This window comes from Pinus tabuliformis, chromosome 7 (assembly GCF_031772625.1).
Source record: "Pinus tabuliformis cultivar Carrire ecotype Pingquan chromosome 7, CPIR1, whole genome shotgun sequence".
NCBI classification, from domain to species: domain Eukaryota; kingdom Viridiplantae; phylum Streptophyta; class Pinopsida; order Pinales; family Pinaceae; genus Pinus; species Pinus tabuliformis.
Window position 1 is genome coordinate 861,049,396 of NC_142293.1, and position 18,057 is coordinate 861,067,452.

The window sequence follows — 18,057 nt, forward strand, 5'->3', positions numbered from 1 at the left end:
GGAGCCGCGACACTAAAGTTCTTCATAAGCATATTGTTGGAAATATTAATCCCAACCACATCTTTAAATACACTGGCAACCATGATGCTTGCCCAGTCAACTTCTTTATCGGCATATTGTTGGAAATATTAATCCCAACCACTGCCTTAAACCCACTGAAAACCATCGTGCTTGCCCAATCAACTTTTGTAGGTTGTGATTTTGTTTGCAAGAGAAAGGACTGAAGTTTTGAGTAGTAGTACAATGTTGACCATTACGCAACACATCAAAGAGTTAAAGAACTCAATGAATTTTGGTAAATACGTATGGGAAAACATTCACTCTGTGACTCTTATCTACACTCCACAACACCTACAATTTCAAAAAATCATTTATTATGTAAAATCTCCCATACTGTGTAAGTCTGAGAGGTAGTGAGGAGAAAACCATGGAGAAAATTTTGGTGGCCGCGTGACAACAACATGTTTTGCTGTGTGTTACTCCGCAACTCCTAGTGAAGTGTAAATCACCATAAACCTTTGTTTTTACCTGGTGAATGAGTTGCAGTCTCATATGAATATATTTTCATGCTTTTGAATTATAAGCTAAAGTTTTATTGTGTTGCTCCAAGCTTTACACTGTTTTACTCTGTTTTTCCATGAGTAAATTTTTGTGTTTTAATTAAGCCTCTCTCCAGTTGCGATTTTCTTGCTGCAACATTTTTATTGAGTCAAACTCCTCTCCTCTACCCCCTTTAAAATTTTCTAACATGGTATCAGAGCAGGTTAAACTTTGTCAGTGTAAAAACAAGGGTTTTTTTACTAGCAATTATAAATTGTTTTGAGGGCAGATTTTGAAAGTGTATTTACCAGCAGAAAGTATTTTTTTCCCTCAGAAATGGAAATATCAAGAAAAATCTTGATTAATCCTTAGATACCTCATTTTAATGGAAAAAAGTATGATTATTGGGCTATTACAATGAAGACCTTGTTTTCTTCTCAAGACATTTGGGATTTGGTGGAGAATGGTTTTCATGAACCAGCAGATGCAGCAGCATACAATGCCTTGTCTCAAGCAGAAATAGATTAAGGATGAAAAATACCTCTTCTACATTTTTCAAGTAGTTCATGAGAGTATTTTCCCAAGGGTTGCAGCAGCGACGAAGTCCAAGTAAGCATGGGACACCCTCCGGACAACCTACCAAGGCATGGAAAAAGTGAAGACAACAAAGATACAAATTCTAAGAAGAGATTTTGAGACACTTTGTATGAAAGATTCTAAGAATGTAGACTCACTTTTTACACATGTAACTGGATTGGTTACTCAAATCAGGTCTCATGATGAGACACTTGAGGAAAGGAGATTAGTTGAGAAAGTTTTGAGAAGTCTTCCAGCAAGGTTTGATGCCATTGTTGTGGCCATAGAAGAGACAAAGGATCTCTCATAGTTCTCAGTGGATGAGCTTCATGCATCACTGGTTTATCATGAACATACACTAAATAAAGCAACAGGCTCCTCATTGGAGCATGCCTTCAAGACACAAGTTTCATTTGGTCAAGTTAGAGGTAGAGGAAGATCATATGCTAGAGGAAGAGGAATAAGCCCACATAGAGGTGGAAGAAGCAACCCTTCAAGCTCGAGTGGAAGGGGCATCAATCAAAATCCAAGTCAAGGCCCAATCTAAAATCAAGCACAAGGTCAGAGGTATGATAAATATCAAGTCCAATGCCATTACTGTAAGAAGTATGGTCATTATGCAAATGAATGTAGAAATAAGCAATATGACATTAGTAACAAACCAAGTGTATATTTCACAAAGGAAAATCAAAACCAAGATAGCATGTTTTTATCTTGTAATGTAGCACAAGAAAAATAAAATGATATATGGTATCTAGATTCAGGGATTAGCAACCACATGTTAGGGAACATAGAAATGTTTTCCAATCTAGATGAAAGTGTGAAATCTGAAGTGACATTAGGGACTGATAGCAAAGTCTTTGTCATGGGAAAAGGAAGAGTTAATATCCTAACAAAGAAGGGGGAGAAGAAGTACATCTCAGATGTTTACTTTGTCCCTGGCTTGAAGCATAACCTCATGATCATTGGAGAGCTCATGAAAAAGGGCTACAATGTCTTTTTCAAAAATGATGAGCGCACAATTTTGGATAAGCCTCCAAGAAGACAACTGATTGCAAAAGTTTAGATGACAAAAAATAGAATGTTTCCCCCAAAAATAAGATCAGATTTGAAGGAAGAATGTGCACAATCACAACTATCAATGAACTTGCAAGAGAAAAGTTGCAATTATTACACAAGTGAACTATCAAGCAAAGGTCAAAGATGAAAATTGGTTATGGCATTTGAGATTTGGTCATCTCAACTTTGGAGGTTTGAATTTGTTGCATAAGAAAGGCATGGTGAAGGGATTGCCACGTATAGAAAAATCGGACAATGTATGTGAAGGATGTATCTTGGGTAAGCAACATAGAGAGACATTTACAGTAGGAAAGTTAGTGAGGGATAAGGCACCTTTGGAGATTGTCCACTCAGATTTATGTGGACCAATGCAGACACCATCAATTGGTGGCAGCCACTATTTATTAACCTTCATAGATGACTACACAAGGAAGACATAGGTCTATCTCCTAAAATAGAAAAGTGAAGTGTTTGAGCGCTTTTGCCAATACAAGGCTCTTGTTGAAAAGCAAAGTGGACACTACATCAAAGCCTTGAGAACTAACAGAGGTGGCAAACATATCTCAAATGATTTCCTTCGATTTTGCAAGGAGCATGGAATTCATAAGAAATTTACAACAAGGTGTACACCTCAACAAAATGGTGTTGCGGAAAGGAATAATAGGACCATTATGGAAATGGGAAGGAGTATGTTGAAGGCAAAGCATTTTCCAAATGATTATTGGGTTGAAGTTGTCACTTGTGTAGCATATACCATTAATAGGTGTCCAACCAAAAGTGTCAAGAATGTGATTCTTGAACAGGCATGGAGTGGAAGAAAGCATAATGTCACTCACATGAGAATCTTTGGATGTGTGGCTTATGCACATATCCTGGATGTGTTAAGGAAGAAGTTGAAGAGAAAGGGGGATAAATGCATCTTTTTTGGATATAGTGATGAATCCAAGGCATACAAGCTATACAATCCATCAACCAAGAAGGTCATAATCAGTAGATATGTGCAGTTTATAGTAGAAGAAGCATGGGATGGAAGTTTAGAGTAGACAGTTAATGTGAAAACATGTAGAACACATGAGGACAAAGAGGAATTGACAACAGCAAGAAATTCCTCAACAGTGACTCCCTTTACTCCTATTCAAGCACAACAAAGCAGGAAGCAAGTAACACCGTCGAAAAATAATAGGACAACGTCATGCAATCAAGAAAGTGCTTCTCCAAGCACACCGCAAAGCGCAACACCAGGTGAAATGTCAAGCACATCTTCAGCAAGCATAAGAAGACCGAAATTCAGAAATTTAAATGAGATTTATGAAGTTGATAGTAGCTTTGGTATAAATTCCTTATTTGCATTATTCTGTCATGTAGATGACCCAATCAATTTTTAGGATGCAGTCGAAGAAGAAAAATGGGTTGTGGAAATGGAGGAAGAAATAGAAGCAATAGAAAATAATGACACATGGGAGTTAGTGGACCTTCCGCAAGGAAAAGAAGTTATTGGAGTGAAGTAGGTCTATAAGAACAAGACAAATGTCGACGGTAAGATTGAAAGGCATAAGGCAAGGCTAGTTGTCAAAGGATACAAGCAGTAGCATGGAAGAGATTATGCGGAGACGTTTGTGTCAGTCGCGAGGATGGAGATAGTGCATACAGTGGTGGCGATTGTCACGCAACATAAATGGAAAGTGTATCAAATGGACATAAAATCAACGTTCTTGAATAGAGTGCTGAAAGAGGAAGTATAAGTTGCGCAAACACCTTGTTATGAGGTAGAAGGCCAAGAAGACAAGGTCTATAGGTTGAGGAAAGCTCTTTATGGGCTAAAGCAAGCACCAAGTGCATCGTATAAAAAAATAAATGCTTACTTGTTGGAAAATGGTTTCGACAAATGTGATGGTCAACCTACTCTCTACATCAAAGGTAATTATGCTAAGATTCTTATTGTTGTCTTATATGTAGATGATTTGATTTTTACAAGTAGTGATGATTTTCTCGCCGTTGATTTCAAAGAAATCATGAAAAGTGAATTCGAAATTACTAACTTGGGATTGTTAAGATATTTTTTTGGGCATAGAAGTGAAGTAAATAGAAAATGACATTTTTATTTCTCAAAGAAAGTATGTGGCAAACATTTTGGAGAGGTTTAAAATGCATAACAACAAACCTGCATCAACTCCAACTGTCATGGGGTTGAAGTTAGGCAAAGAAGATTGTAGCAGCAATGTCAATCCAACATTATACAAAAGCATGATAGGCAGCTTGATGTATTTGACCACCACTAAACTAGATATAATGTATGTAGTGAGTTTGGTGTCGAGGTTCTTGGAGATACCCAAGGAGATGCATTGGCGAGGAGCAAAAAGAATTCTAAGGTATGTAAATGGGACAAAGGAGTATGGTATTCTATATGCCACAACAAATGATTTCAGGCTGGTTGGTTACGCCGATAGTGATTGGGTAGGAAGTGTCGATGATAAAAAGAGCACGCCAGGATATGTTTTTCATTTGGGTTCTAGAGTCATTTCATGGGCCTCCAAGAAGCAACCAATAATATCACTGTCAACATCAGAAGTTGAATATGTCACCGCAACAATAGCAGTGTGTCAAGTAGTTTGGATGAGAAGGATGTTGAGGGATCTTCGCCATGACCAAGAGCGAATGACAACTATTTTTTGCGACAACACTTCCACAATTGTATTTTCAAATAATTGTCTTTCACAATAGGACCAAGCAGATTGATGTTAAATATCATTTTATTAGAGAGTTAATTAACAATGGTCAAATTATGTTGCAACACTGTAGGTCACAAGAACAATTCTATGATATTTTCACAAAGCCATTGGCATAGAGACGGTATGGGAAATTTCAATGGTGGCAGTTGTGATTAAAGGGGAGTGTTGGAAATATTAATCTCAATCACCGCCTTAAACACACTGAGAACCATCATGCTTGTCTAGTCAACTTCTACAGGTTGTAATTCTGTTTGCAGGCGGAAGGACTGAAGTTCTTAGTAGTAGTACAACATTGACCATTCCACAACACATGAGAGATTTAAAGAGCTTAATGAATTTTATAAGTATGGGCAAACATTTACTCCGAGACTGTTATCTACACTCCACAACCCCTTCAAGTTCAGAAAATCATTTATTATGTAAAATCACCCATACTGTGTACTAATGTTTTGATCTGCCATGAATTAATGAGTCAAAGTTGTATGTTTTGATAAATATGAATCTGAAAGTCATTTGCAAAGTTTATCGAGAGAGGAAGAAAATCGTGGAAGAAATTTTGGTGGGGCCAGTGAAAACAACCGTTACTGTGTGCAACCCTGGTGAAGTGTAAATCCCCTAAACCTTTGGTTTTTACTTGGTGAATGAGATGCAATCTCATATGAATGTATTTTCAAGCATTTGAATTATAAGCTAAAATTTTGTTTTTCCGTAAGTAAATTTCTTTGTTTTAATTAGGGCTCTGCCTAGTTGCATTCTGTGTTTTAATTAAACATCTTACGATTTACTTGCCGCAATTATTTTTTAACACGTACTAAGAAGAAAAAGCAAGAAAAAACATGCCGGGACATAGCTTTCATATTGTTACTACAATTGTTTTCTTGAGGAAAACTCCTCTCCTCTACCCGTGTAAAATTTTTTAACGCATACGAAGAAAAAGAAAAAACAAAATAAAACATGCGGGATATCTTTCATATTGTTACTGCAATTTTTTTCTTGAGCACACTCCTCTCCTCTTCCCCTATAAAATTTTCTAACACATACGAAAAAAACATGCCGGCTATATCTTTCATATTTTTACGGCAACATACATTACAAACCACAACACTTCTTCCTAACATAGATTAGGAACCACGACACTAAAGTTCTTCATAAGCATGCGAAGAAGGAAAAGCAAGAAAAAACCACAACACAACACTTCTTCCATACATAGATTACGAGCCACGACACTAAGGTTCTTCGTAAGTATACGAAGAAGAAAAAGCAAGAAAACACATACGGGGAACCATCAAACGCTTCCACTCCTTAACGATGGAAAAGCAGAGAGTGGAACAAGTCTCGACAGCGACGCTCCCTCCACTTCTCTCATGTCCATCTCGGATGGTACACCTTCCACCCTCCAGTCGAAGACGTGTAGCAGCTGAGCCAACGCAAGTTCGACTGTGGGAATAGCCATGCCAGCCCCTGGGCATCCTCTCCTTCCTGCCCCAAATGGAAGCATCCTGAAATCTGATTGACTCAATACTAAATCCATAATGTTATCATGCCCGTCCAATTCATGCATAAATCTCTCCGGCTTGAAATCCAAAGCATCTGCCCCCCACACATTGGGGTCCCTCCCTATGGCCCACGCATTCACCATTACCGTTGTTTTTTTAGGTATATAGTATCCGGCTACGGTTGCAGCCGTCACAGATTCATGTGGAAGCCCCAACGGTAACGGTGGGTGTATTCGCAGCGTCTCTTTCACCACACATTGGAGGTACTTCATCCTTCTCACATCTGATCCGTTTACTTTGCCATGTTTCCCGACGGTGGATTCTATTTCTTCCTGCAATCTCTTCATGGCATGGGGATGTCTGAGCAGCTCACTCATCGTCCATTCTAATGTCGTCGTCGACGTTTCCATTCCAGCCACGAACATGTCCTGTACAAACAATTATGTAAATTACTATCTTTAAAACTTAATCTAATAATGAATTGCTACTTTGAAAATAAAATATCAGATATCAGAGGAACCATCTGAAATCACTTTTTTTTTTTGATCTAAGAAAATATATTTAGAGAGTTCTGGCATAACATTATGTAATATATGTGATTAGTTTAATTTTTTTTTATGAGAATTTTATTGAGGAGACAACGTTTTTTTAGTTTTTGATACTAAATGAAATTTTTATCCTAAATTTTAGACGAATCACACATATTACGTAATATTATTCTAGGAATTTCTAATGAAAAAATAACTATGAAAATTTTGGATTGCAGGTTTCTGTGGAGTGGTTTTTGAGAGATTGAATTCGGATAATCCACAGTGTTCATCTTTTTCTTTTTTGTCGAATAATATTGACGTTTCGAGTCTAGAGCAAGACTCATCATCAGGACTTGATATACAGAGAAGAGGAAAAAGAGTTTGTGATAAATATGGATAACTTCCACAAGGAGATTCTGGTTCTTAGAATCACGACATTGTTTGAGGAAGTATAGATCTGATTCCTTTCTCTGTATTTTGACCCTTGTTTTTTCGAGATTTCGTATCTCTTTCCATGTATCCCCTCCGTACAGGGCAACAATTTTGGATTGCAGGTTTCTGTGGAGTGGTTTTTGAGAGATTGAATTCGGATAATCCACAGTGTTCATCTTTTTCTTTTTTGTCGACGTTTCGAGTCTAGAGCAAGACTCATCATCAGGACTTGATATACAGAGAAGAGGAAAAAGAGTTTGTGATAAATATGGATAACTTCCACAAGGAGATTCTGGTTCTTAGAATCGCGACATTGCTTGAGGAAGTATAGATCTGATTCCTTTCTCTGTATTTTGACCCTTGTTCTTTTGAGATTTCGTATCTCTTTCCATTTATCCCCTCCGTACAGGGCAACAATTTTGGATTGCAGGTTTCTGTGGAGTGGTTTTTGATTCGGATAATCCACAGTGTTCATCTTTTTCTTTTTTGTCGAAGAATATTGACGTTTCGAGTCTAGAGCAAGACTCATCATCAGGACTTGATATACAGAGAAGAGGAAAAAGAGTTTGTGATAAATATGGATAACTTCCACAAGGAGATTCTGGTTCTTAGAATCGCGACATTGCTTGAGGAAGTATAGATCTGATTCCTTTCTCTGTATTTTGACCCTTGTTCTTTCGAGATTTCGTATCTCTTTCCATTTATCCCCTCCTGTAAAAAAAACAAATTAAGAATTAGTAGTTTTAAGATATAAACAAATAAGTTATGATCAGAAAACACATAAACAAATGTCAAAAGTAAAAACTTACTCTTTACAAACCATTCACTAGAACTTCCAAATAACATGATTTTTATGGAATAAAAATAATAAATCAATGAATCGTAATAAGTGATCGCTATTCTGCTACAAATTTGGTATCTAAGTTCTGATAGATTTTTCCGCGATATATAAAAAATAAATTAACAATAGTATGAAAACCTACAAAAATCATTGCTTTAATTGTTTCCCGTGCGGCTTTGGTTTCTCCCTCTGTATGATTGCTCTCAGCTGTCAGCTGGAGGAGCACATCCACAAAGTCTTTAACCTGCTCTGCCGCTTCGTCACCGTGGGCATCAATGGAGGACTTGGTGGCCAGAATATGGTCATCTATTATTCCAGGAGCCTAAAGGGTTACCACACAAGAGGTAAGTGGAGCACAAGATGCAGGTATACTCAGAATCCCAATTGCCAAACATTGGGAAGTACACATAGTCTGTTATACAAAAAGGGAAGGTGAAGAAATTAACTACTGGAACAAGGTGTCATTCGATCGGGTACATCACCATGTGGGTCAGGCACCATCATTATACTAGATAAAAATGGGACTTGGTCGATGTGTATTTATTAAAGGGTACTAAATAAAATTACGTTCAAGAATAGGTACCCCCTGCTTAGGATAGATGATCTGGTGGATCAATTGCCGCAAGTGAAATACTTCACCAAGCTGGACATAAAGTTTGGATATCACTAGGTTCTAGTTAGAAAATGATACTTGGAAGACCATCTTCAAAACTAGGATGTAATGCCCCACTTAAATCTTATCCTTCAAAATTTTATTAATGTTTACATTACCTGAAAATATTGAGAAATATTGATGAATACCTTCATTTGGGAAACTATAAATTTATTGTCTAATATAAAATTCATGATTTCTATTATTCAAATTCCCAACTTGTATTCTCAAATTAAATCTTAGGTAGGATATGGTCTCCTTCCATTATTTCAAATAATATATATATATATATATATATATATATATATATATATATATATATATATATATATCTATATATATATATATATATATATATATATATATATATATATATCTCATATTCTCCAATGCACCCTCACATTTACTTGGGAGAAGACATGGTCCTCTCCAACTAATTACCAATATATATATTCAACTCACATTCCCAAATGTACTCTCCCATTAATTACCTAATTTTATATTCATATCACATTTTCAAATGTACTCTTAGAATTACTTGGGAGAAGAGAAGTCAACTGTAAGGATGAAGGGGAAATTAATAACATTAATGAGAGGTGGTTGAGGTGGAGAAGGGAGGAAGGGCATAAAAGGGGAAGGAGGAAGGAAGAAAAGGGGATGTTGGGTCTTGCGTATGATTTTGGGTTGGCTATGATTTTAGGATTTGCTGTGACTTTTAGAAACCTTAGGAACCTATGGAGGTTTTTTGGGTTATTGAGAGGAGGGAAATATTGTTCATCTTAGTTTGGATCATTCATCTTGGACACACACACTACATCTGGTTGGACTTGGGCTCGGAGGGCTAGGGAACCTGTGGAGCTTTCCTAGGCCAGGAATCATTTCCGAGTTGGATGGGAGGTAAATCTAGTTGGGTTAGTCAAGAGAAGCGTTCAGCAAAAGCAGCATCCCAAAGGCATCTCCATCAGCCACTGGTACAGGTATTCCTCTATAGATTACTCATGTAAATTTATTAAAATGAAATGTTCACTATAAGTTATAAGGATTGGAATGTAAATAGTAAAATTTTCATTATTTAAAAGTCTTATAAGAAAGTAAATTATTTCCTCTTATTACATTTAAATTCTAGAGAAATAAATCTGTTAGAAGACCCTAGGATAGGGCTCTTACACATGGTATCAGAGCTAGGTTCAAAATCTGGACCTTGAAGCCTACCTACTAGAGATTTTTCAAATCTAGTTGAATCTTTGAAGACCAAGACATTACTAACCTGTAAATTGCACTTTAAAATTTTCCTTGCAATCCTGTAGAAGCTTCCATCTAAGCTAAAATAACATTTTAGTTTATGTTGCAACAAGAAAAAAATTTGTTCTCGGGCAAATGAAATTGTGTAGAAGACCATTTTGTGCTAAACCTTTTGGCAATATTCTTTTCATAAATGAACTTTGAAGGCGGTTCTTTGAGCAATTTGAAAATCAATTTCATGTATAGAAAACTTGTTTCCATTTTGCAATCAACTCCTCTGTCTTACGATGGTCCCAATAGCTTTCACATGTACCTCCTCCTTGTAGCTTGAGTTCTCTTTGAATTATCCATTCGCTCGGTAATTTTCTTGATTACCTCTGCAATTTCTAAAAATGCATTAATGGTTTTGAGATTTTGTATTAATGTTAATAACCTTTACAGAGATGACATAACCTGCAAAGGAACTACCATCATTGCAACAAGCTTGACTTGAATATGGAAAAGTTTTGAATTATTCCATTCCTTCATTCCAAACATCATTAGCTAAAGCCAGGGGATACCTTCCATACCTTCTGGCATTCAAATTCCATGGTAATACATCGAAAACCACCCAATCTACAAATTGGCAGAATGTGGAGGGAGTCTAGGCAGTAAGCAGTTTTTAGGAGGGAGCCCCGCATTTGCTCACAAGATTCCACGTATGAAACGTGGATTTTCAAAACTGTTAATTGCGGAGGTCCCCTCTCCATTAAATGTCGAAAGGCTTGAGAGGGGGAAGGTCCAAGATTAAATCATCTCCATTGATTTTGTGGGCACCTCTTATCGCAATTGAAACCTACAAGGGTTTTACCCTGTGTATGTGCACTTCTCAAAATCGATTTCTCCTGAAGCTAATTTTCCTGACGGTGTCGAATGGATTCAACGAAAATGGGCTTCATAATGCTTTGAGATAACTCTGTCACTTGTATAAAACTCAACTGTGAACTTCAACTGGAAACAGGATACCGATCTAGGATCAAATTCTTTTAAAGAAACTTGATAACTTGAATTCTCTATTTCCTTAAAACCATTTGGCATTCTCATTACGGAAATGGTGTTATATTCATGGGATGAACCTGACGGTAGAAATGTGAATTCTGGCTTTCTCTAGCGATTGTTGGTTTTCCAAGTGGGTGTTTCTTTACGTATTTCTGTAAATTTGAAGTAGTCAAAAGACCTTCCAAATATTTTGTAAAGGCTACTCGAATAGTAAAAGCTTCATCAGTCAAAACCCTTGACATTAAACAAAAGAGTTAGGGAACAAATAATTTTATAAAATTATATTTATTACTGGAAAAATAACCTAACAACTATTATGAAAACCATTTTGCCAGAAAATTTTCAAATGCCTCCACTCATTAGTTGTGTATTGGTTTAACGTGTTGTGCCATGTGCATTAACCATGGATTTAAGGCTCTGTTTCCTCCTCGAATGTGTCCACCATACTAATGAATTTTTCATTCAATGCCCTGTTTCCTCCTCCATAATTTTAACCATACCATTTCTATCCACCTGTGTACGCATGTCTCTAGATTCAGATTCAGCTTAACTACCTGTGTACGCATGTCTCTGTGTATTGTGTTATGTGTCCATTGCTTTAATCCAAGGTTTTTAACATGTCAATTAAACCCACCAATGAATTTATTGAGTTTAATGGAACCAACTTCCCGCTTCTATCATCTTGCGGTTACCCTCCTTTTCTTTTGACAAGTTTATTAAACTTTCAAATTAATATATATAATATCCATTTTCAAATTAATAATACATACATACAGCTCTGTTCTATGAGTTACTTTTTCTTATCATCACTGGTTTATTCAACTTTTAAATTAAAAATAATCCAATCCAGCTCAGCTCAGCTCTGCTCTTTCGCATCAATTGAAAATTCTCAGTTATATATGTATAGCCCTCTTTAGCTTCAATCCCCCGGAATTAGTTACATTACAACCTTTGCCTTATTTGGGGATTCAATGTGCCCCCATCAAGTATGGTCTAGTATTAGCTAGTCTCTCTACCGTTCCTACTGTTATTTTTTTCTCGAAGATAGTTTAAGCCACATAAATTGAAATGGTCCTCTACATCTATTGTTTTATATTTTTCACACAGCTACTGGAAAAACCTCTCATACATTTTAAAATTCAAATTAATTATATCATTAATCACCACATATAATTGTAATTCGTCATATATATTTTTATTTAAATTATGTCTATCATTTTTTGGATTATTTTATTAATAACAATATTTGTTTGTTTATTTATTTAAAAACAAAGCATCTAGTGTTTCTTCCACCATCCTTAAAACGTTGACTTCTGAGGGTGCATATAATTGTCATCTGATAGGTCACGATCATTTCTTTGATTCTCTCCTATGGCTAACATCAGGAAGCCATATTCTTTGTTTCTTTGATTTTTTATTTTACACAACATCATCTAGAAAAATCTTCAACTCCCAAAAGGCATGCTCTGGTCTAATAAATTATTTGTTTGGTCAACTACAGACAAACATATTTTACAACATGGTTTCCTTGAGGAACATTAGTTTACCTAGATCAGAATCCATGGGGAGCAATGTTTCAATATTCTATTGTGTGTTGAGGTTTGCAAAGTTTATGAAGTGTTACATTTTCTTGATTCCAACATCTTTCTTAGTTGGAATTCCACTTACAGGTGGTGGCATAACCTCTTTTCTTCAACCTATCCTTTATACTAGAAACATCATCGAGTCGAGAAAACTTCTGAGCATCATATTGTGCTACAAAAATTTTTCAAAGGAGATTTCTTTGAAGATGCCATCCTAATATTCAACCTTTAATTCTTCCAATGGTTACTTGAGAAGCAAACAAGAAACCTTCCATGAAATATTCACCAGTGACAAAACTCTTATAGTTGAATCTATGCGTAATTTCAAAATTTTCCATTCTATTCTATCTGGCTATGCAATCATACCATAAAAACATGTGACCTAAACCTGCACTAATCTGAAACTTCATTCCAACAACCACATATTGTAGCTGCAAAACAAACTTCGTAGTGTCTAACTCATTTGGCTATGAAGTTAAGATTTCATAACAATAAATCTTCTTCAATCTTTAAAATCCTGCAACTTATTGCACTCAACTAAATAAAGTCACGAACTACAATTAAAACTGTAATACTACTCCAATGAAAGTAAAAAAAAAAAAATAATAATAAATAAATAAATAAAATCCATATATTGTAAACTGAAGTTGTTGCAAACTTAATCTGTTTTGTAAACTAAAGCATATCAAAATAACTTACTTTATTAAACTGAATCTATACATTTTCAAGAGTAGTCATGCTTCCAGTGCAACCATGTGAGCATTGGATTACCTGAAAATGACAAGAATATATAAAATGAATATTAAATTCCATTGGACTATTAAATTCCATTTATTGCTTGGGTTCTCTTTGGAATATCTAGAGTGTGGTAGAAAATGTTAGGAATAGTGATAATAAGTCTTAGATATCGTGCAGATTTGAACAAATCAAAATGGTGAGGACACAAAGAAACCAAGGGCCCGGACAGTCTTCACAAGGACCTCCTTCAAATAACCCATTACCTTCACTAGAATTGACTCTCATCCTGTGTTCCCTCGAAGCAATTAATGAGACCTTAAGAGGGTGCCAAACAAATGAAATGGAAGGGGAACACCCTCCATCAGGGTTAGGGAACCCTGAGGGATGTAACGACTATGAGAGAAGACCTCCAGTTGAGGACATTACTAGGGAGCTCCAGAAGATTAAGCTCCCAGAGTTCGCAAGAGGTCATGCCAGCGAGCGTGCAAAAGCCTAGTTAGAAGGGATGAGAAGGTTGTTTGCACTAAGGGATTGCAATTCCAATTCCAAAGCCAAAATAACAATATTCCAACTCAGAGATAGTGCTCTGAATCAGTGGGGTAACTTGGAGCATCAACTGCACCTCACTTCAGACACAGTTACTTGGGAATTATTTGAGGAGAGGTTCAGGAAGAAGTACCTACCAGCATATTATGAAGAACAACAAGTAGGAGCCTTCCATGCCCTGATACAGGGAGATCGTATTATAGAAGAATATGAAATTCAATTTATGGAATTGGTCAAGTATGTATCCTACATGGATACTGACCAGCACCAAGTGGATCGTTTTATGTATGGATTGAAACCTAAGATTAGGGCAATGGTGTGGATGTGGAAACCATCCTCAGTTGCAGAAGCTATAGAACAAGCTCGTTATGTCGAAGAACACTTAGACTTAAATGGTGAAGGCAGGGCCATCTTTCCACACCAAATAGGGTTTAAAGGGAAGACCCCTTGTACCTTCCAAAGGGGAGGAAGTTTGAGGCCACCACCATATGGAAATAGAGTTATACCTAGAACACCGATAGTAGGGATTTCAATGGTCTCTAGTGCAGCTTCACCCACAGCTGCAAGAGCGCATACAAATCAAACTCATACATGAGGAGCAACAAGTGGTGGCACGTGTTCCAGGGGAAGAAACTATTTCCAAAGAACTCCACAACATTCGGTTCAAGGTCCACCACGCATCACCTGTTTGGGATGCAGAGAACCTCATTACTAGCGGGACTGCCCTGAGTTACAAACTGGTAACAACAAAAGAGAGGGAAAAGAACCAATGGGGAGAGCAAGTAGCCACCATTGAATCTATACAATAGATGACACTCAGCAAGTTGAACACCAATCTGCCGTGGTAGAAACCTCTGGTATGATAAACAAAGTAAAAGTTAAAATTTTGTCTGATTCTAGTGCTAGAGATAGTTTCATTTCACCAGTTGTATTAGAAAAATGTGGGTTGGCAGCCTATGAGCACATTGACTTTAAACAAGCTAAGATGGCTTCTAGAATAAAACAAGAAGTAGGGCCTAGTGTTGACCAATGTCAGGTAAACCTCGGGGTGTGTATGACTAAGTTGAAGGCATACATCATAGCATTGGGGACGTATGATGTAATTATTGGAATGGACTGGCTAGAAGCTCATCAAGCTTTGGTAGACTGTTTCAAGAAGAAGGTGATCTGTTTAGATGATGAAGGTAGGCCAATTGAGATTTTTGGAATCAAGAGGGGAGTGTCCCTACGATTCATATCCATGATGAAGGTAAAACATTGTCTCAGACAAGGTTGCAAACTATATTTGGTTGAGGTTGTAAGTGACCAGAAAGGACCTTCCTTATATCAACATCTAGTTTTGTCAGAATACAAGGATGTTTTTCCAAAGGAATTGCCTGGATTACCTCCCATAAGAGAGATTGATTTCACCATCGACCTAAAACTAGGTGCAGAACCAATATCTAAGACACCTTATAGGATGAAAACTCCAGAACTTTGTGAGTTGCAAATGCAGTTAAAGGAGCTCTTAGACTTGGGATTTATCAGACCTAGTATTTCACCTTGGGGTGCACCAGTGATTTTTTTCAAGAAGAAGGATGGTTCCTTGCGGCTATGCATAGATTATAAAGACTTAAATAGAGCCACAATAAAGAATAGGTACCCTATACCTCGAATAGATGACTTATTTGATCAAATGAAGGGAGCAACAATCTTCTCAAAGATCGATCTACGATCTGGGTACCACCAATTGAGGATTAAGGAGGAGGACATCTCAAAAACTGCATTTCGAACTCGGTTTGGGCACTATGAGTTCGTAGTTGTTCCATTTGGTTTAACCAATGCACCAACAGTATTCATGAGCCTCATGAATGGTGTGTTCAGGAAGTACTTGGACCAATTTGTGCAAGTCTTCCTTGACGACATTCTTGTGTATTCCAAGAATGAAGAGGAGCATGAAAGGCACCTAAGGGTGGTGTTGACTTGCTTAAGGGAAAATCAAATGTATGGGAAATTGTCAAAATGTTCCTTCTTTCAGAAGGAAGTTCATTACCTTGGGCACATAATTTCAAGAGAAGGGATTTCAGTTCACCCGGAAAAGGTGAATGCCATAATGGATTGGCCAGTACCAAAAAATTCCCATGAGGTACATAGTTTTATGGGGCTAGCAGGGTATTATTATAGGTTTGTGGAAGGGTTTTCAAGGATTACAAAACCCATCACCACATTACAACAAAAGGGGGTCAAGTATGAATGGGAAAATGAATGTGACACTGTGTTCGTAGAGCTAAAGAGGCTACTAACTAGTGCACTGATCCTTCAAGTACCAAACATGAGAAAAGACTTCATTGTCTGCACTGATGCTTCAGTGCAAGGATTGGGTGAGGTATTGATGCAAGAAGGTGGAGTAATAGCTTAAACATCTAGAAAATTGAAGAAACATGAAGAGTTATATGCTACCCACGAGTTAGAATTGGTAGCAGTGATGTTAGCCTTGAAGCTGTGGAGACACTACCTCATTGGGAGAAGATTTGAGTTAAGAACGGATCATCAAAGCCTAAAGCATCTCTTTACTCAAATAGATCTGAACGCTAGACAAAGGTGGTGGAGCAAATTCATGAGTGAGTATGATTTCGAAATCTCATACATCAAGGGAAAGGATAACGTAGTGGCGGATGCACTAAGTAGGAGGCTGCAAACCTTCTCCCTAGTAGCCTTAAAGGTAAATTTAAGGGAGCGGATATTGGAGAAACTCTTTGAAGATAGTTGGTATCTAAAAGACATCTCAGCCATCCAGAATGGGAAACAGATAGAACCAAAGTTTGAGGGATATGTCCTTGAACTAGATGGCCTATTGAGATTCTAAGGGAGAATGTACGTAGCTAAGGAAGGGGGTATAAGAGAAACCATCCTCGAAGAGTCTCATAGATCACTCTATTGTGCACATCCTAAGGTAAAGAAGATGTACGCAGACACAAAGAAGCTCTTCTTTTGGGCAGGCATGAAGCACGACATAGTCCAATTTGTCGCCAAATGTCTTGAATGTCAGTGAGTGAAGGCTAATCATCACCATCCAGCAGGACTAACACAACCTCATGACATCCCTACATCTAAATGGGAAGTAATTTCCATGGATTTTGTGGTGGGTTTTCCACTCACTTCGTAGAGGCACAATGCTATATTGTTTATAGTTGATAAATTGACCAAAAGTGCCCATTTCATCCCAGTAAGGGACACTTACGATGTTATGGATGTGGTGCGAGTGTTTGTCAATGAAGTTATTCGACTACACGGATTGCCCACAAAGATAATTTCTGACATAGACTCCCGATTTACATCTAGGTTTTGGACAAGTTTGCAGTCAGCACTAGGGACTCAATTGAACCTGAGCACTGCATATCATCTAGAAACAGATGGGCAGACTGATAAAGTAAATCAAGTTTTGGAGGACATGCTTAGGATGTACGTCATGGATAATCAAACTCAGTGGGAAAGGTACTTACCATTGGTAGAGTTTTCCTATAATAACACTTATCATAGTTGAATTGGGATGCCTCCTTATCAAGCTCTATATGGAAGGCCTTGCAGGACACCATTGGGTTAGGAAACGTTGGAGGACCGAGTGATGGTGGGCCCTGAATTAGTTCAAGAAATGGAGGAACAGGTAAAGCAGGTTCGGAAAAGGTTAAAGGAAGCATAGGATAGATAGAAGATTTATGCATATTCACATAGGATTGATCGCAGTTATGAAGTAGGGGACCAAGTTTTTATTCGTATTTGGCCCAACAAAAGCACCATTCGGTTTGGGAAGGGGACAAAATTGTCGCCTCGATTAGTAGGACCTTTTAGGATTATGGAGAAGATTGGACCAGTTTCCTATCATCCTATATTGCCGCCCCATTTTCATAAAACTCATGATGTTTTTCATGTATCTATTTTATGACATTATGTTTTTGATGAATCTCACAAACTGGATTGGAGGGAATTGCAAGTCTCGGAGATGGGAACTATAGTGGTCGAACCATTACGCATATTGAACCGTAGGGTTCGACAGCTCAGACGTCGCACGATGGACC

The 18,057-nt window shown here is 37.3% G+C and overlaps 1 pseudogene; it reads right to left on the reverse strand.

The window, feature by feature from the left end:
- Positions 1-6,189: 6,189 nt before the first annotated feature.
- LOC149250328 (cytochrome P450 750A1 pseudogene) overlaps positions 6,190-18,057 on the reverse strand; it is a 74,373-nt pseudogene continuing 62,505 nt past the window's right edge.